This window comes from Ornithodoros turicata, chromosome 1, assembly GCF_037126465.1.
Source record: "Ornithodoros turicata isolate Travis chromosome 1, ASM3712646v1, whole genome shotgun sequence".
In the NCBI taxonomy this organism is placed as follows: domain Eukaryota; kingdom Metazoa; phylum Arthropoda; class Arachnida; order Ixodida; family Argasidae; genus Ornithodoros; species Ornithodoros turicata.
This window is the reverse complement of record NC_088201.1, coordinates 193,676,716-193,694,370: the sequence shown is the minus strand read 5'-3', so window position 1 is coordinate 193,694,370 and position 17,655 is coordinate 193,676,716. Positions and strand designations below refer to the sequence as shown.

At 42.1% G+C, this 17,655-nt stretch overlaps 1 protein-coding gene and 1 long non-coding RNA gene across 4 annotated transcripts in view; both read left to right on the top strand.

The window, feature by feature from the left end:
* Window positions 1–17,655, top strand: part of LOC135378912 (atlastin-2-like) — a 277,503-nt gene that overhangs the window by 185,132 nt on the left and 74,716 nt on the right. The gene's annotated exons all lie outside the window — the stretch shown is intronic.
* LOC135378913 (uncharacterized) lies at window positions 8,764–9,655 on the top strand. Its single transcript, XR_010418628.1, has 2 exons — window positions 8,764–9,132; window positions 9,479–9,655. It is a non-coding gene; the product is annotated as an uncharacterized LOC135378913 (long non-coding RNA).

Genomic DNA, 17,655 nt, shown 5'->3' with positions numbered 1-17,655 from the left:
CTCTAATAGATCTCCCTATTATTATTACTATTTTCAACAACATCAACACCATAATACAGATTGGCTACACGAAATTCTGATTCTTTCCTTTTACTTGTATTCGCTTCCACTAAAATAATTTGAAGGAATAATATACAGTGGAACAGGAAAATGAGAACAGAATTTCAGCATACGCTACACGCTGGTTCACCTAACAAGCTCGAAACCTTTCTGAATATATCCTGCAGGTACTGGAATAAAGATTTATCGCAAAGATAATCATCTGCTGCACGTCGTATTTTTTAAAATAAGAAATGGTAAAAACACTCGCTCTCAGCGTGTTAAACGCTATATGTAGCAAATAATAACAACAATATCAGAGCATTTTTGTTCTTTATTTCGTTATTTCCAAGAGCTCATTACTTTGTGCGAGCCATAGAAAAATTAAAAATTTCTGCTTTGCTGCCGTTAAAGTAGCACGAAAGCGCACTCGAATAGCAAAGTGCATATTGTCAAGCATAACAAATGCACACGCTAACGACAACAATAACTACTAACAAACACAACCCTTCTGTTTGCTTGAAAGCATTAGGGAATAGCAAGCCCACACCGTGGCTAACCTTTCCCTTTCCTTCTTCTTACTTTGCATTAAACATATCCCCCCCCCCTTCATTTCTACTGTCTGAATTCGCGGTAGAAGCGTATAAACGCTTTCACTATAACAAGCACAGTGCTTGAAGAAAGTCTATAACAAATGTAGCTCAACGCAGCCCTTCCCACAATCACCGTGTTGAAGGCTGTCTTTTCTTCCTGATTTTGCTTTAAAAACGTAGCTTAAACAGTTTTTCGCACATAACATTTCTGCTTGCTACGTGACGCGTCCTATCATGTAATAAAGCAGGGAAAGAATTACTAAATTTAGCACACAAAAAAATGTTTTGCGATACCGATTCGCAATTTGCTTTCATGAGCAGGCACATCCCTTCCCTTGTTTGTTCACAACTTCACAGCGCGCATGAAATGTAAACACGATTTCTTAAAATGCAACAAATTACTGCAGAATCGTCTCACGGGGGCTGGAATTTCTACCATCTGCGTTAAGCGCTCAGATACCCACATTTTTGCACAAATAGCAAAATAGCTATGTCTGCAAAAAGTAAGCACCTTCAACAAGTTCATAATTCCTGTCATGCCTTATTGAGCAATGTGCATACCGACAGGCATGACAAAACACAGAACAAACACACCCATTTCTGCTGACAGAACTGAGCTGTACAATGAGGAACGGAGCAACCCGGGCAAAACAAGGGCTCACACATTCAGTGAGCAGTGACTACTCCTTGATCAGCATAATACTACCACATACTGTGAATTTTACCCCGAAAACTCAGCTTGAACACAGCTACGGGCATGACAAATGCACGTGCTAAACAAAAAACTGACAAACACACGCTTGCGCTGATACTGTCTGAACTCGCGTCAAGTGAGTGCCAGCATAAGAACAAGCACTCCGGTTCTTGCTGTTGTTGTTGCTCTTAACTAACAAATGTAGCTTGATGCAGCCCTCGCTGTGATGACCGCGTGGAAGGCTCATAAAATCGATTCGAACCCTGGTAAAATAGCGCGTCCACAACAAGCACTTCACCTTGTTTGCAGGGCACCCTGTACCCATCTCTTTTCAGAAAACGCGATAAACTTTATTTTTAATCAATATTTCGCGCTACAGTACTTTTCTTTCACGCGAAAAGGCGTACACAACGCGGAGATTACTTACTTACTTTTCAAGTGACTTCCCAGCTTCACAAATACACACGCCCACACATATTTTTCATACACACAACGAGCGTCGCCTATTCAAACTCCCAAAAGTGTCTTCCCAGCCACATTATTCCTCAGGTCAATAATTATCCAACGACAAAATACGCAACACACATATGCGCCAGTGGTACAAAGGACAGCGCGTCTTCGCACCGGATGTAATAGGAACTTCCACGCAGACGACACCAGCTAAAAACAAATAAAGCAGCTCAGAAATGAACATTGCCATTGCGTACAGAAAGACATCGAGCTCCATGCACTAATAAAAAAAGATGAATAACACAGAATTGGAATTCGTTGCCTCTTGCTTTATTTACTTACACCAAAATATTTTGAAACGATAATACAGAAGTGAGTCAAGCAATTGAGCAAAGAATACATCTGGATTCGCTATACACACAGCACCTCTAAGCCATTTTTAAACCAAACGAGAACGCATGTATTCATTAGTATGCTATAATAATCGTAACAAAAAAGAAAAAAAAACAAAGGAATGCATGTTCGCTATACATCCATGAGAAAACGGTGCCGAGCTTTTGCGCAGCAGTTATGATACAGAAGGGTTATTTTTGCTTTTATTTCGTTGCACCCATATATTTTGCAAGAATACTATAGAGTGGAACGGGTAAATGCGAACATCATTCGCTACACACTGTAGCTGTCATCATTTTTAAACCAAACCAGTTGACATGTGTTCATCAGCATACGACCTTTCACTAGATAGATAAGTTGCTAATGACACTCACAAAATTGTCATTCCAACATCATTGACTGCAAGCTTCAGTGCCCAACAGAGCAATGCGCGCCCATCAGCATGCCTTGGACTCACTTCGCACACATACGATACCTTTCTTAATATATCCTACTGCCACCGGAATCAAATGTTTATATGTTTATCGCAAGGATAATCATGTGCCTCGTGTCGTATTTTTTATTTTTTAAGAGACGCCAAAAGAGCCTCACTCTCGTCGTGTTAAACAGTACGTAGGGACTGATACAATAGAGGGCAGGGTAATTTTTCTTTATTTCTTTATTTATTTTATTTTTTCTTTAGAGTTTATTACTTTGTACGAGTCATCTAAATTTAACATGTCTGCTTTGCCGCTGTTAAAGTGATGAAACAGTGTGCTCGCACGGGGAATCGGTAACGGACCGCGGGCGCGATTGCGTCAGCGTGTTCAAACCGCGAGAACGGGCCCGCATGCGGCTCGCGTGGGGACGCGATTCAGGCGCACTGTTTCATCACTTTAACAGCGGCAAAGCAGACATGTTAAATTTAGATGACTCGTACAAAGTAATAAACTCTAAAGAAAAAATAAAATAAATAAAGAAATAAAGAAAAATTACCCTGCCCTCTTTTGTATCAGTCCCTACGTACTGTTTAACACGACGAGAATGAGGCTCTTTTGGCGTCTCTTAAAAAATAAAAAATACGACACGAGGCACATGATTATCCTTGCGATAAACATATAAACATTTGATTCCGGTGGCAGTAGGATATATTAAGAAAGGTATCGTATGTGTGCGAAGTGAGTCCAAGGCATGCTGATGGGCGCGCATTGCTCTGTTGGGCACTGAAGCTTGCAGTCAGTGATGTTGGAATGACAGTTTTGTGAGTGTCATTAGCAACTTATCTATCTAGTGAAAGGTCGTATGCTGATGAACACATGTCAACTGGTTTGGTTTAAAAATGATGACAGCTACAGTGTGTAGCGAATGATGTTCGCATTTACCCGTTCCACTCTATAGTATTCTTGCAAAATATATGGGTGCAACGAAATAAAAGCAAAAATAACCCTTCTGTATCATAACTGCTGCGCAAAAGCTCGGCACCGTTTTCTCATGGATGTATAGCGAACATGCATTCCTTTGTTTTTTTTTCTTTTTTGTTACGATTATTATAGCATACTAATGAATACATGCGTTCTCGTTTGGTTTAAAAATGGCTTAGAGGTGCTGTGTGTATAGCGAATCCAGATGTATTCTTTGCTCAATTGCTTGACTCACTTCTGTATTATCGTTTCAAAATATTTTGGTGTAAGTAAATAAAGCAAGAGGCAACGAATTCCAATTCTGTGTTATTCATCTTTTTTTATTACTGCATGGAGCTCGATGTCTTTCTGTACGCAATGGCAATGTTCATTTCTGAGCTGCTTTATTTGTTTTTAGCTGGTGTCGTCTGCGTGGAAGTTCCTATTACATCCGGTGCGAAGACGCGCTGTCCTTTGTACCACTGGCGCATATGTGTGTTGCGTATTTTGTCGTTGGATAATTATTGACCTGAGGAATAATGTGGCTGGGAAGACACTTTTGGGAGTTTGAATAGGCGACGCTCGTTGTGTGTATGAAAAATATGTGTGGGCGTGTGTATTTGTGAAGCTGGGAAGTCACTTGAAAAGTAAGTAAGTAATCTCCGCGTTGTGTACGCCTTTTCGCGTGAAAGAAAAGTACTGTAGCGCGAAATATTGATTAAAAATAAAGTTTATCGCGTTTTCTGAAAAGAGATGGGTACAGGGTGCCCTGCAAACAAGGTGAAGTGCTTGTTGTGGACGCGCTATTTTACCAGGGTTCGAATCGATTTTATGAGCCTTCCACGCGGTCATCACAGCGAGGGCTGCATCAAGCTACATTTGTTAGTTAAGAGCAACAACAACAGCAAGAACCGGAGTGCTTGTTCTTATGCTGGCACTCACTTGACGCGAGTTCAGACAGTATCAGCGCAAGCGTGTGTTTGTCAGTTTTTTGTTTAGCACGTGCATTTGTCATGCCCGTAGCTGTGTTCAAGCTGAGTTTTCGGGGTAAAATTCACAGTATGTGGTAGTATTATGCTGATCAAGGAGTAGTCACTGCTCACTGAATGTGTGAGCCCTTGTTTTGCCCGGGTTGCTCCGTTCCTCATTGTACAGCTCAGTTCTGTCAGCAGAAATGGGTGTGTTTGTTCTGTGTTTTGTCATGCCTGTCGGTATGCACATTGCTCGATAAGGCATGACAGGAATTATGAACTTGTTGAAGGTGCTTACTTTTTGCAGACATAGCTATTTTGCTATTTGTGCAAAAATGCGGGTATCTGAGCGCTTAACGCAGATGGTAGAAATTCCAGCCCCCGTGAGACGATTCTGCAGTAATTTGTTGCATTTTAAGAAATCGTGTTTACATTTCATGCGCGCTGTGAAGTTGTGAACAAACAAGGGAAGGGATGTGCCTGCTCATGAAAGCAAATTGCGAATCGGTATCGCAAAACATTTTTTTGTGTGCTAAATTTAGTAATTCTTTCCCTGCTTTATTACATGATAGGACGCGTCACGTAGCAAGCAGAAATGTTATGTGCGAAAAACTGTTTAAGCTACGTTTTTAAAGCAAAATCAGGAAGAAAAGACAGCCTTCAACACGGTGATTGTGGGAAGGGCTGCGTTGAGCTACATTTGTTATAGACTTTCTTCAAGCACTGTGCTTGTTATAGTGAAAGCGTTTATACGCTTCTACCGCGAATTCAGACAGTAGAAATGAAGGGGGGGGGGGATATGTTTAATGCAAAGTAAGAAGAAGGAAAGGGAAAGGTTAGCCACGGTGTGGGCTTGCTATTCCCTAATGCTTTCAAGCAAACAGAAGGGTTGTGTTTGTTAGTAGTTATTGTTGTCGTTAGCGTGTGCATTTGTTATGCTTGACAATACGCACTTTGCTATTCGAGTGCGCTTTCATGCTACTTTAACGGCAGCAAAGCAGAAATTTTTAATTTTTCTATGGCTCGCACAAAGTCATGAGCTCTTGGAAATAACGAAATAAAGAACAAAAATGCTCTGATATTGTTGTTATTATTTGCTACATATAGCGTTTAACACGCTGAGAGCGAGTGTTTTTACCATTTCTTATTTTAAAAAATACGACGTGCAGCAGATGATTATCTTTGCGATAAATCTTTATTCCAGTACCTGCAGGATATATTCAGAAAGGTTTCGAGCTTGTTAGGTGAACCAGCGTGTAGCGTATGCTGAAATTCTGTTCTCATTTTCCTGTTCCACTGTATATTATTCCTTCAAATTATTTTAGTGGAAGCGAATACAAGTAAAAGGAAAGAATCAGAATTTCGTGTAGCCAATCTGTATTATGGTGTTGATATTGTTGAAAATAGTAATAATAATAGGGAGATGTATTAGAGATGCTGCATATGAGCATGATGGCACCGTTTCTTTCTTTTTTTCTGTACGCATAGCCATAGCCAACGCACATTCCTGGCCTGCTTTCACTCGTGTTTTTCTTTCTTTTTTTCTCTCTCTCTCGTACGCGTCGGTCGGCAGACGGAGAATCCTATTACATCCGAACCGAAGCTCTATTGTTTCATGGCTGCATACATAGTATATATGGGCAGTGTTTTGCGATGAATAATTATTGACTTAGAGAAATAATATGGATTTCTGTGACTGTGAAGACTCGCGACGCTCGTTGTGTGTAGTGAAAAATGTGAGTCTGTATGTGTGTCTGTGTGCGTGCCTCACCCCACCGCAGCACCCCACCACACCCCATCTAATCGTCATCATTTATTGTTGTTGTTGTGTGCGGGCGTATTTTATGCGGGGACCCCACTTGACAAGTAAGTTCTTTGTGTATGCCTATTCCTGTCGATTCGAGTGAAGAAGTTATGTACGATTGCGCGAAATATTAGTTTAAAAAATGAGGTTTATCGCGCGCGTTTTTTAATAGAGTTCTTTGTGGAATGACTTGCGGGCAAGGTGAAGTGCTTGTTTTGGGCACGCTAATTTACAAGGATTCGCACCGATTTTATGAGCCTTGCACGCTGTTATCGCAGCGAGGGCCGTGTTAAAACTACATAGCTGTCAGGCTTTCATAAAGCGGTGTGCTTTGTTCTTATCGAATCGCTCATGCCTTTAGCGTAGAATTAAATGGTGTGTTTGCTAGTTAACCGTCAGTTATTGTTGTAGGTTGATAGATTGCGCGTTTGTCGTGCTTGTAGCTGTGTTCAAACTTAGTTTTATCGGTAAAATTCAGAGTATGTCGTATTATGCTGCTTAATAATTTTCTGAGAGGAGAAATGTGTGTGTGTGTCTGTTAGTTGTTGTTTGTTAGCGTGTATCTTGTCATGCTTCACGATTCTTGTGCATGCCCTTTGCTCGATAAAGCATGACACGCATTAGAACTGTTATGTTGATGAAGGTGCTTAAGTTTTGCAGTCATATCTATTACAATTCCAGCATCAATACTGAGCGCTTAACGCAGAGGGTAGAAATTATCGTCTCCGTGAATCGAATCTAGATTTCACTGCAATTTGTTGGAAGTAAGTATGATTATTGGATTTTCATAGCCAATGTGAACAAAAAACGGGCGGCTGTGTGCCTGCTCATGGAAGCAAATTTCGAAATGGAATGGTGAAAATGACTTTCATATGCTAAAGTTACTAATTCTTGCCATGCTTCATTGCATGACAGGACGCGGAAGACGGAGGAAGGAATGAGAAGTAAGAAAAACTTGGAGCGCTTAATTGCTAGTTAACCGTGTTTTAAAAGCAAAATCAGCAAGAGAAGTCGTTTTTTGTGAATCGTGCAGCCTCCCACCCGGCTATTGTGGCGAGGGCTGTGTTGAGCTACATTTGTTAGGCTTTCTTCAAACGGTGTGCTTGCTCTTGGAATCGCTCACGCATTTAGCGCGAATTCAGACAGCAGAAACGAATGGGTGTGTTTGTTAATTGTTGTGTTTCAGTTGTTGTTTGTCGGTGTTAGCTTTTGTTGGGCTTTTAGCTCTGTTCAAGTTTAGATTTCCTGGTAAAATTCAGGGTGCGTACAATTACGCGGTTCCATAATTTTCGGACAGTAGAAACGGGAGTGTGTGTTTGTTCTGTGTTTTGTCATGCCTGTCGGTATGCACATTGCTCGATAAGGCATGACACGCATTATGACTTATGTGTTGATGATGGTGCTTAATTTTGCAGTCGTAGCGCAGAAAATCGGGTATCTGAGCGTTCAATGCAAATTTCCGTCTCTGTGAGACGAATCTGCTGCAATTTGTTCCATTTCAAGTAATAATAATTAAATTTCATAGCGAACGTGAACAAAAAAGGGAGGGTTGTGTGTCTGCTCATGGAAGCAAGCTGCAAAACGGAATGGTGAAAATGCGTTTCATATGCTAAATTTATTCATTCTTGCCCTGCGTCACTGCATGACAGATCATGTAGCAAGCAGAAATGGGGGTTGAGGAAAACTTGGCGCGCTTTATGGTTAATAATAATAATAATAATTGGGGGTTTACGTCGCGAGACAACTGAGATCACGCTTTGTGGATAGTGCGCTACTTTTAAAGTGCAAAATCAGAAAGAAAATATGATTTTCGCGCATTCAGTAAACCTATTGATCACTTTGAGTGGTCCAGGCTCGCTTATTATTTTCTCATCTTCAATAGGGGCAGTTATTCTAGACAGAAGCAACAGCGTCCACGAAGAGAGCGATGATTAGTTTCTTGAATTGTTGTACAAAAAATGTTGATATTGTTCTCAATGATTGAAAGTAGAAAAAGCGCTTTTTGATATGTTTATTTAGTCATTTAGTAAGTCTTCGAGGAAATCGTGCTTAATTGCAAGGATCAGTTTTTTTTTCTCAGCCTTTGCGCATGGATGGTGTTTCCTTTCATGAGTGAATATAATTTATGGCTCTTAAAAGTTAGAGTAATTTCATATGACCTTCAATAACAGGAGCAAGAGCATTTTTTTGTAGTAGTAGTAGTTTTCGTAATCTTTAATGTAAGAATGAAAATCAGTAATAGCGCAGTAAACAAAATAATATGGCGATGTAAATTCAATTAATACCAGGGAGCATGAAGCACTCTTGTCTGGCGCGCATTCTTCACTCCTGATAGCAAGAGCGAACTTTGAAACGTTGACTGTTTGGGCGGTGGTTGGGTGCTCACAGGAGCAGCCTCAGACAATGGGAGGAAATGATGACGTCAAACAGCGCGGTGTCTGGTAGACTAGTGCTTCATTCTCGCAGGGGAAGCTAGGGCAACGGTTGTGGTGTAGGTGCGCACCCGTCTGGATTTCGCTTTAATGCAAGATTTCCATAAACAGTGACGTCATAATTGGTTACTATATTTAATGAATAACAGAGGGGGATTTGCGAAGCTCTCCTCTCTGGACGACCTTTGGAACGGATGACGTCACGACCAATGACAGTGCAGAGCTCTTGATGCCCTGGTGGAGAAATCAACGGACGCTTCATTGCTTCGGGTGGATCTCTGAGTGGCGGTCATGCTGTTGGTGCTCTCCTCGCCACGGATTTCGTGACGAGCGACTGTTCTTGACTGAGTGATGTGTGTGGAAATACTTCGGTGCCGGTGAGTTGTCGTTTTAATACTTCTTCTATTGTCGCGTTTACCTACACCCTAACTGCGATAACTTGACAGCGTGTATTGCAGTAGTGTATGTTTGTCGATTTACCTTGTTGCGATTAGCAGAAAGTCTTCCCCTTGTTGTTATTATTCTTGTCCGTGCATGCCCAAACATGTTCGCAATTCCCTTGTACGCCATTCTGTCAATGACACTTGTTGCTATTCTCGTCGGTGCATGCCCGCACATATTCGCGATGGTGAAAATTTTGTGTGTGTGTGTGTGCCTGTTTTCGCGCGTGTTTTCCCCTCGTTAGCACTTTTTTGTTTTGTTTCTTTCTGCATTCCACGGAAGTCCCCATGATGACAGCGGTGCTGCCACCTGACGTGATGCTTTCCGACCTGCCTGGTGTGACGCTTTGCAAATGGCGGCGCCCATGGGCTGATGCTGTTACCGAACCTGGACTGGCACATTAATGAATTGAATGTGTATAGTAATGTCTTGAATTATTAAATGAGTTTAGAAAGTGCATTTATGCGTATGTGCGCTTCTTTTCGTGTGTCTCATTATAGAATAACACGACTTAACGATAATTTGATATTTTCCTCCTCTCTCTCTCTCTCGTTGGAATGAATAGTAATTGAATTTATTAATTGCAATTATATTCTACGCTCTATTATCGCATTCTTATGCGTGTATGAGCGATTTTAAGTGAAAAATCGAAAAAAAAAATAAAAAAAAAATTGGGTGGGGTGCAAATTGCAAAATTGGGGGTAACAGGGGGGGTGAGAGAGGAGGAAGGTGTCATGTTGCTCGTTAAGTCGTATTATTCTTTTACTACTTAGAGCGCGTTAACGCTGGCCCGCACAACGATTCCGTGTCAGGTCGACCTCTATGAATGAAAATTTGAAGAGTTTCGCCTTGATAGCGAACAAAGGACGCTTGAGCTAAAGGTCGGAAATTTATGGTAAATGTTTTACATGCATCAACGCTACAACGAACACGCCTGGTAATTCCTTTAACTTAAATACCCTTACCCTTAGAGCGTGTCAAAGTTGGCCCGCATGAGCGGTTCCGTCGTGACATTGATTTCGAGTTCGCAGGCAAGAAAGGACGTTTAAGCCATCAGTCCGAAATTTATGTTAAATGATTGGCAACCATCCACACTACAACAAACACGCGTGACACTTTGTGCATTTTAATTAGTTTCACCAATAGAGCGCGTTCAAGCTGGCCCGCACGACAATTCCGTGTCAGGTCGACCTCTATCAATGAAAATTTGAAGAGTTTCGCCTTGATAGCGAACAAAGGACGTTTAAGCTACAGGTCCGAAACTTATGGTAAATGTTTTACATGTATCAACGCTACAACAAACACGCGTGGTAATACCTTCCCCTTAAATATCCCTACCATTAGAGCGCGTCAAAGTTGACCCGCATAAGCGGTTCCGTCGCCACATCGATTTCGAGTTCGCAGGGAAGAACGGACGTTTAAGCAATAAGTCCGAGATTTATGTTAAATGATTCACAAACATCCACACTACAACGAACACGCGTGACACTTTGTGCATTTTAATTAGTTTCACCAATAGAGCGCGTTAAAGCTGGCCCGCACGACGATTCCGTGTCAGGCCGACCTCTATGAATAAAAATTTGAAGAGTTTCGCCTCGATAGGGAACAAACGACGTTTAAGCTACAGGTCCCAAACTTATGGTAAATGTTTTCCATGTATCAACGCTACAACAAACACGCGTGGTAATACCTTCACCTTAAATACCCCTACCATTAGAGCGCGTCAAAGTTGACCCGCATAAGCCGTTCCGTCGTCACATCGATTTCGAGTTCGCAGGCAAGAAAGGACGTTTAAGCCATCAGTCCGAAATTTATGTTAAATGATTGACAAACATCCACACTACAACAAACACGCGTGACACTTTGTGCATTTTAATTAGTTTCACCAATAGAGCGCGTTAAAGCTGGCCCGCACAGCGATTCCGTGTCAGGTCGACCTCAATGAATGAAAATTTGAAGAGTTTCGCCTTGATAGGGAACAAAAGACGTTTAAGCTACAGGTCCGAAATTTATGGTAAATGTTTTACATGTATCAATGCTACAACAAACACGCCTGGTAATTTCTTTAACTTAAATACCCTTACCGTTAGAGCGTGCCAAAGTTGGCCCGCATGAGCGGTTCTGTCGTCACATCGACGTCGAGTTCGCAGGCAAGAAAGGACGTTTAAGCCATACGTCCGAAATTTATGTTAAATGATTGACAAACATCCACACTACAACAAACACGCGTGACACTTTGTGCATTTTAATTAGTTTCACCAATAGAGCGCGTTAAAGCTGGCCCGCACGACGATTCCGTGTCAGGTCGACCTCTATGAATGAAAATTTGAAGAGTTTCGCCTTGATAGGGAACAAAGGACGTTTAAGCTACCGGTCAGAAATTTATGGTAAATGTTTTACATGTCTCAACGCTACAACGAACACGCCTAGTAATTCCTTTAACTTAAATATCCCTACCATTAGAGCGCGTCAAAGTTGACCCGCATAAGCGGTTCCGTCGCCACATCGATTTCGAGTTCGCAGGGAAGAACGGACGTTTAAGCAATAAGTCCGAGATTTATGTTAAATGATTCACAAACATCCACACTACAACGAACACGCGTGACACTTTGTGCATTTTAATTAGTTTCACCAATAGAGCGCGTTAAAGCTGGCCCGCACGACGATTCCGTGTCAGGCCGACCTCTATGAATAAAAATTTGAAGAGTTTCGCCTCGATAGGGAACAAACGACGTTTAAGCTACAGGTCCCAAACTTATGGTAAATGTTTTCCATGTATCAACGCTACAACAAACACGCGTGGTAATACCTTCACCTTAAATACCCCTACCATTAGAGCGCGTCAAAGTTGACCCGCATAAGCCGTTCCGTCGTCACATCGATTTCGAGTTCGCAGGCAAGAAAGGACGTTTAAGCCATCAGTCCGAAATTTATGTTAAATGATTGACAAACATCCACACTACAACAAACACGCGTGACACTTTGTGCATTTTAATTAGTTTCACCAATAGAGCGCGTTAAAGCTGGCCCGCACAACGATTCCGTGTCAGGTCGACCTCAATGAATGAAAATTTGAAGAGTTTCGCCTTGATAGGGAACAAAAGACGTTTAAGCTACAGGTCCGAAATTTATGGTAAATGTTTTACATGTATCAATGCTACAACAAACACGCCTGGTAATTTCTTTAACTTAAATACCCTTACCGTTAGAGCGTGCCAAAGTTGGCCCGCATGAGCGGTTCTGTCGTCACATCGACGTCGAGTTCGCAGGCAAGAAAGGACGTTTAAGCCATACGTCCGAAATTTATGTTAAATGATTGACAAACATCCACACTACAACAAACACGCGTGACACTTTGTGCATTTTAATTAGTTTCACCAATAGAGCGCGTTAAAGCTGGCCCGCACGACGATTCCGTGTCAGGTCGACCTCTATGAATGAAAATTTGAAGAGTTTCGCCTTGATAGGGAACAAAGGACGTTTAAGCTACCGGTCAGAAATTTATGGTAAATGTTTTACATGTCTCAACGCTACAACGAACACGCCTAGTAATTCCTTTAACTTAAATACCCTTACTATTAGAGCGTGTCAAAGTTGGCCCACATGAGCGGTTCCGTCGTGACATTGATTTCGAGTTCGCAGGCAAGAAAGGACGTTTAAGCAATAAGTCCGAAATTTATGTTAAATGATTGACAAACATCCACACCACAACAAACACGCGTGAAAGTTTGTGCATTTTAATTAGTTTCACCAATGGAGCGCGTTAAAGCTGGCCCGCACGACGATTCCGTGTGTGGTTGACCTCTATGAAAGAAAATTTGAAGAGTTTGGCCTTGATAGGGAACAAAGAACGTTTGACGTACAGGTCCGAAACTTATGGTAAATGTTTTATATGTATCAACGCTACAACAAACACACGTGGTAATACCTTCACCTTAAATACCATTACCATTAGAGCGCGTCAAAGTTGACCCGCATAAGCGGTTCCGTCGCGTCATCGACCTCGAGTTCGCAGGCAAGAAAGGACGTTCAAGCCATCAGTCAGAAATTTAAGTTAAATGATTGACAAATATCCACACTACAACAAACACGCGTGACACTTTGTGCATTTTGATTGGTTTCACCAATAGAGCGCGTTAAAGCTGGCCCGCACGACGATTCCGCGTCGGATAGACCTCTATCAAAGCAAATTTGAAGAGTTTCGCCTTGATAGGGAACAAAGGACGTTTAAGCTACAGGTCCGAAACTTATGGTAAATGTTTTATATGTATCCACGCTACAACAAACACACGTGGTAATACCTTCACCTTAAATACCATTACCATTAGAGCGCGTCAAAGTTGGCCCGCATGAGCGGTTCCGTCGTGACATCCACCTCGAGTTCGCTGGCAAGAAAGGACGTTTAAGCCATAAGTCCGAAATTTATGTTAAATGATTGACAAACATCCACACTACAACAAACACGCGTGACGCTTTGTGCATTTTAATTAGTTTCACAAATAGAGCGCGCGTTAAAGCTTGCCCGCACGACGATTCCGTGTCAGGTCGACCTCTATGAATGAAAATTTGAAGAGTTTCGCCTTGATAGGGAACAAAGGACGTTTAAGCTTTAGGTCCGAAATTTATGGTAAATGTTTTACATGTATCAACACTACAACAAACACGCCTGGTAATTCCTTCACCTTAAATACCCTTACCATTAGAGCGTGTCAAAGTTGGCCCGCATGAGCGGTTGTGTCGTCACATCGATTTCGATTTCGCAGGCAAGAAAGGACGTTTAAGCCATAAGTCCGAAATTTATGTTAAATGATTGACAAACATCCACACTACAACAAACACGCGTGACGCTTTGTGCATTTTAATTAGTTTCACCAATAGAGCGCGTTAAAGCTGACACGCACGACGATTCCGTGTCAGGTAGATCGCTATGAATGAAAATTTGAAGAGTTTCGCCTTGATAAGGAACAAAGGACGTTTAAGCTACAGGTCCGAAATTTATGGTAAAAGTTTTACATGTATCAACACCACAACAAACACGCCTGGTAATTCCTTTAACTTAAATCTCCTTACCATTAGAGCGTGTCAAATTTGGCCCGCATGAGCGGTTCCGTCGTCACATCGACCTCGAGTTCGCTGGCAAGAAAGGACGTTTAAGCCATAAGTCCGAAATTTATGTTAAATGATTGACAAACATCCACACTACAACAAACACGCGTGACACTTTGTGCATTTTAATTAGTTTCACCAATAGAGCGCGTTAAAGCTGGCACGCACGACGATTCCGTGTCAGGTAGATCTCTATCAATGAAAATTTGAAGAGTTTCGCCTTGATAGGGAACAAAGGACGTTTAAGCTACAGGTCCGAAATTTATGGTAAATGTTTTACATGTATCAACACTACAACAAACACGCGTGGTAATACCTTCACCTCAAATACCGTTACCATTAGAGCGCGTCAAAGTTGACCCGCATAAGCGGTTCCGTCGTCACATCGACCTCGAGTTCGCAGGCAAGAAAGGACGTTTAAGCCATAAGTCCGAAATTTAAGTTAAATGATTGACAAATATCCACACTACAACAAACACGCGTGACACTTTGTGCATTTTAATTAGTTTCACCAATAGAGCGCGTTAAAGTTGGCACGCACGACGATTCCGTGTCAGGTAGATCTCTATCAATGCAAATTTGAAGAGTTTCGCCTTGATAGGGAACAAAGGACGTTTAAGCTACAGGTCCGAAATTTATGGTAAATGTTTTACATGTATCAACGCTACAACAAACACGCGTGGTAATATCTTCAACTTAAATACCCTTACCATTAGAACGCGTCAAAGTTGACCCGCATAAGCGGTTCCGTCGTCACATCGATTTCGAGTTCGCAGGCAAGAAAGGACGTTTAAGCAATAAGTCCGAGATTTATGTTAAATGATTCACAAACATCCGCACTACAACGAACAGGCGTGACACTTTGTGCATTTTAATTAGTTTCACCAATAGAGCGCTTTAAAGCTGGCCCGCACAACGATTCCGTGTCAGGTCGACCTCTATGAATGAAAATTTGAAGAGTTTTGCCTTGATAGGGAACAAAGGACGTTTAAGCTACAGGTCCGAAACTTATGGTAAATGTTTTACATGTATCAACGCTACAACAAACACGCGTGGTAATACCTTCACTTTAAATACCCCTACCATTAGAGCGCGTCAAAGTTGACCCGCATAAGCCGTTCCGTCGTCACATCGATTTCGATTTCGCAGGCAAGAAAGGACGTTTAAGCCATAAGTCCGAAATTTATGTTAAATGACTGACAGACATCCACACTACAACAAACACGCGTGACACTTTGTGCATTTTAATTAGTTTCACCAATAGAGCGCGTTAAAGTTGGCAGGCACGACGATTCCGTGTCAGGTAGATCTCTATCAATGCAAATTTGAAGAGTTTCGCCTTGATAGGGAACAAAGGACGCTTAAGCTACAGGTCCGAAATTTATGGTAAATGTTTTACATGTATCAACGCTACAACAAACACGCGTGGTAATATCTTCAACTTAAATACCCTTACCATTAGAACGCGTCAAAGTTGACCCGCATAAGCGGTTCCGTCGTCACATCGATTTCGAGTTCGCAGGCAAGAAAGGACGTTTAAGCAATAAGTCCGAGATTTATGTTAAATGATTCACAAACATCCGCACTACAACGAACAGGCGTGACACTTTGTGCATTTTAATTAGTTTCACCAATAGAGCGCTTTAAAGCTGGCCCGCACAACGATTCCGTGTCAGGTCGACCTCTATGAATGAAAATTTGAAGAGTTTTGCCTTGATAGGGAACAAAGGACGTTTAAGCTACAGGTCCGAAACTTATGGTAAATGTTTTACATGTATCAACGCTACAACAAACACGCGTGGTAATACCTTCACTTTAAATACCCCTACCATTAGAGCGCGTCAAAGTTGACCCGCATAAGCCGTTCCGTCGTCACATCGATTTCGATTTCGCAGGCAAGAAAGGACGTTTAAGCCATAAGTCCGAAATTTATGTTAAATGACTGACAGACATCCACACTACAACAAACACGCGTGACACTTTGTGCATTTTAATTAGTTTCACCAATAGAGCGCGTTAAAGTTGGCAGGCACGACGATTCCGTGTCAGGTAGATCTCTATCAATGCAAATTTGAAGAGTTTCGCCTTGATAGGGAACAAAGGACGCTTAAGCTACAGGTCCGAAATTTATGGTAAATGTTTTACATGTATCAACGCTACAACAAACACGCGTGGTAATATCTTCAACTTAAATACCCTTACCATTAGAGCGCGTCAAAGTTGACCCACATGAGCGGTTCTGTCCGAGCGGTTCCGATGGGTATCTGTCACTCAAAATAATTCATACGGTAAGAGATACTTTTGTTCGTTTATTAAACCAAGCATATCATTCCGGATTGGAAGAAGAAGAGTAACTCGTTCACTAGTCTTCGCGGGCAAGTTGGGGGGGGGGGGGGAGGGATATATTTATTAGACAAAAAAAAAGAGGGGCAGGAAACGCAAGATTGGGATCAGTGTTTGCCGAACGGCAACACAAGTGCGTACTGCTGAACTTCCGAAATTTTTGCGATCAACAACTACAAATCATAAGAGGACTGTTCTGAATTCCCTGAACTTTTGTCTTCTGTCACGTTACCTTAAAGGGATGGTCTCGTACCCCCTTCCCCTCTCATAAAGTGTACCATTCGATTGCCCTTTGTTGCAAATGGAATACTGCGAATTTACCCCACCAAACACGTCACGGTTATTAAATAACCGAATTAAATTGAAAGAGATTGCGGAGCATGCCGCGATCTGAGTTGGCAACAGTAAGAACGGCCACGTGGGCCTGCGGGAAAGTCCGCGATAGGATACAGAAATCGTCTGCTTTTGCGCGCGCTAATGCACCGGCGTGAACAGGCGACTTTCAAAAGTTAAGGTTGGTCCTCACTAATGCGTTTTGACGCACAGGCATCCGTTCCGTTGCCCGTATCCGTCAGTTACCAATTACGACGAGCTAACGGAGAGCTCCCACGCACGGACATAGAAGAGTTCGCGTCGGCTCAACTTTTCCGCACAGCAGTGCGTTCGATGCAGCAAGACGACCAATCAGGGCGGCGAACCTGACGCTTGCGCAGTTTGCAGTTGGTAGGTAAACAGCAATGGCGACCAACAGAGCAACGTTGTGTGGTTTTGTGTATGTTGTACTGCCCTGCTGGCATTGCAGTGCAATAAATGCAGCGAAATGGAGGTAACAAGACGAGGCTATAGATTATAAAAAGGCAGTGCGGCGTGAGAACAGGTGTGTTCTTGTCTCCTTCAATTTCTGCTGCAAGAGTAGCGTCGCCGAGGAATACTGGGTGACAAGAAATCCAGCGAAAGCATCGCTGAGCGTCACCGTTTTCGTATCTCATATCGAGACCACCACAAACAAA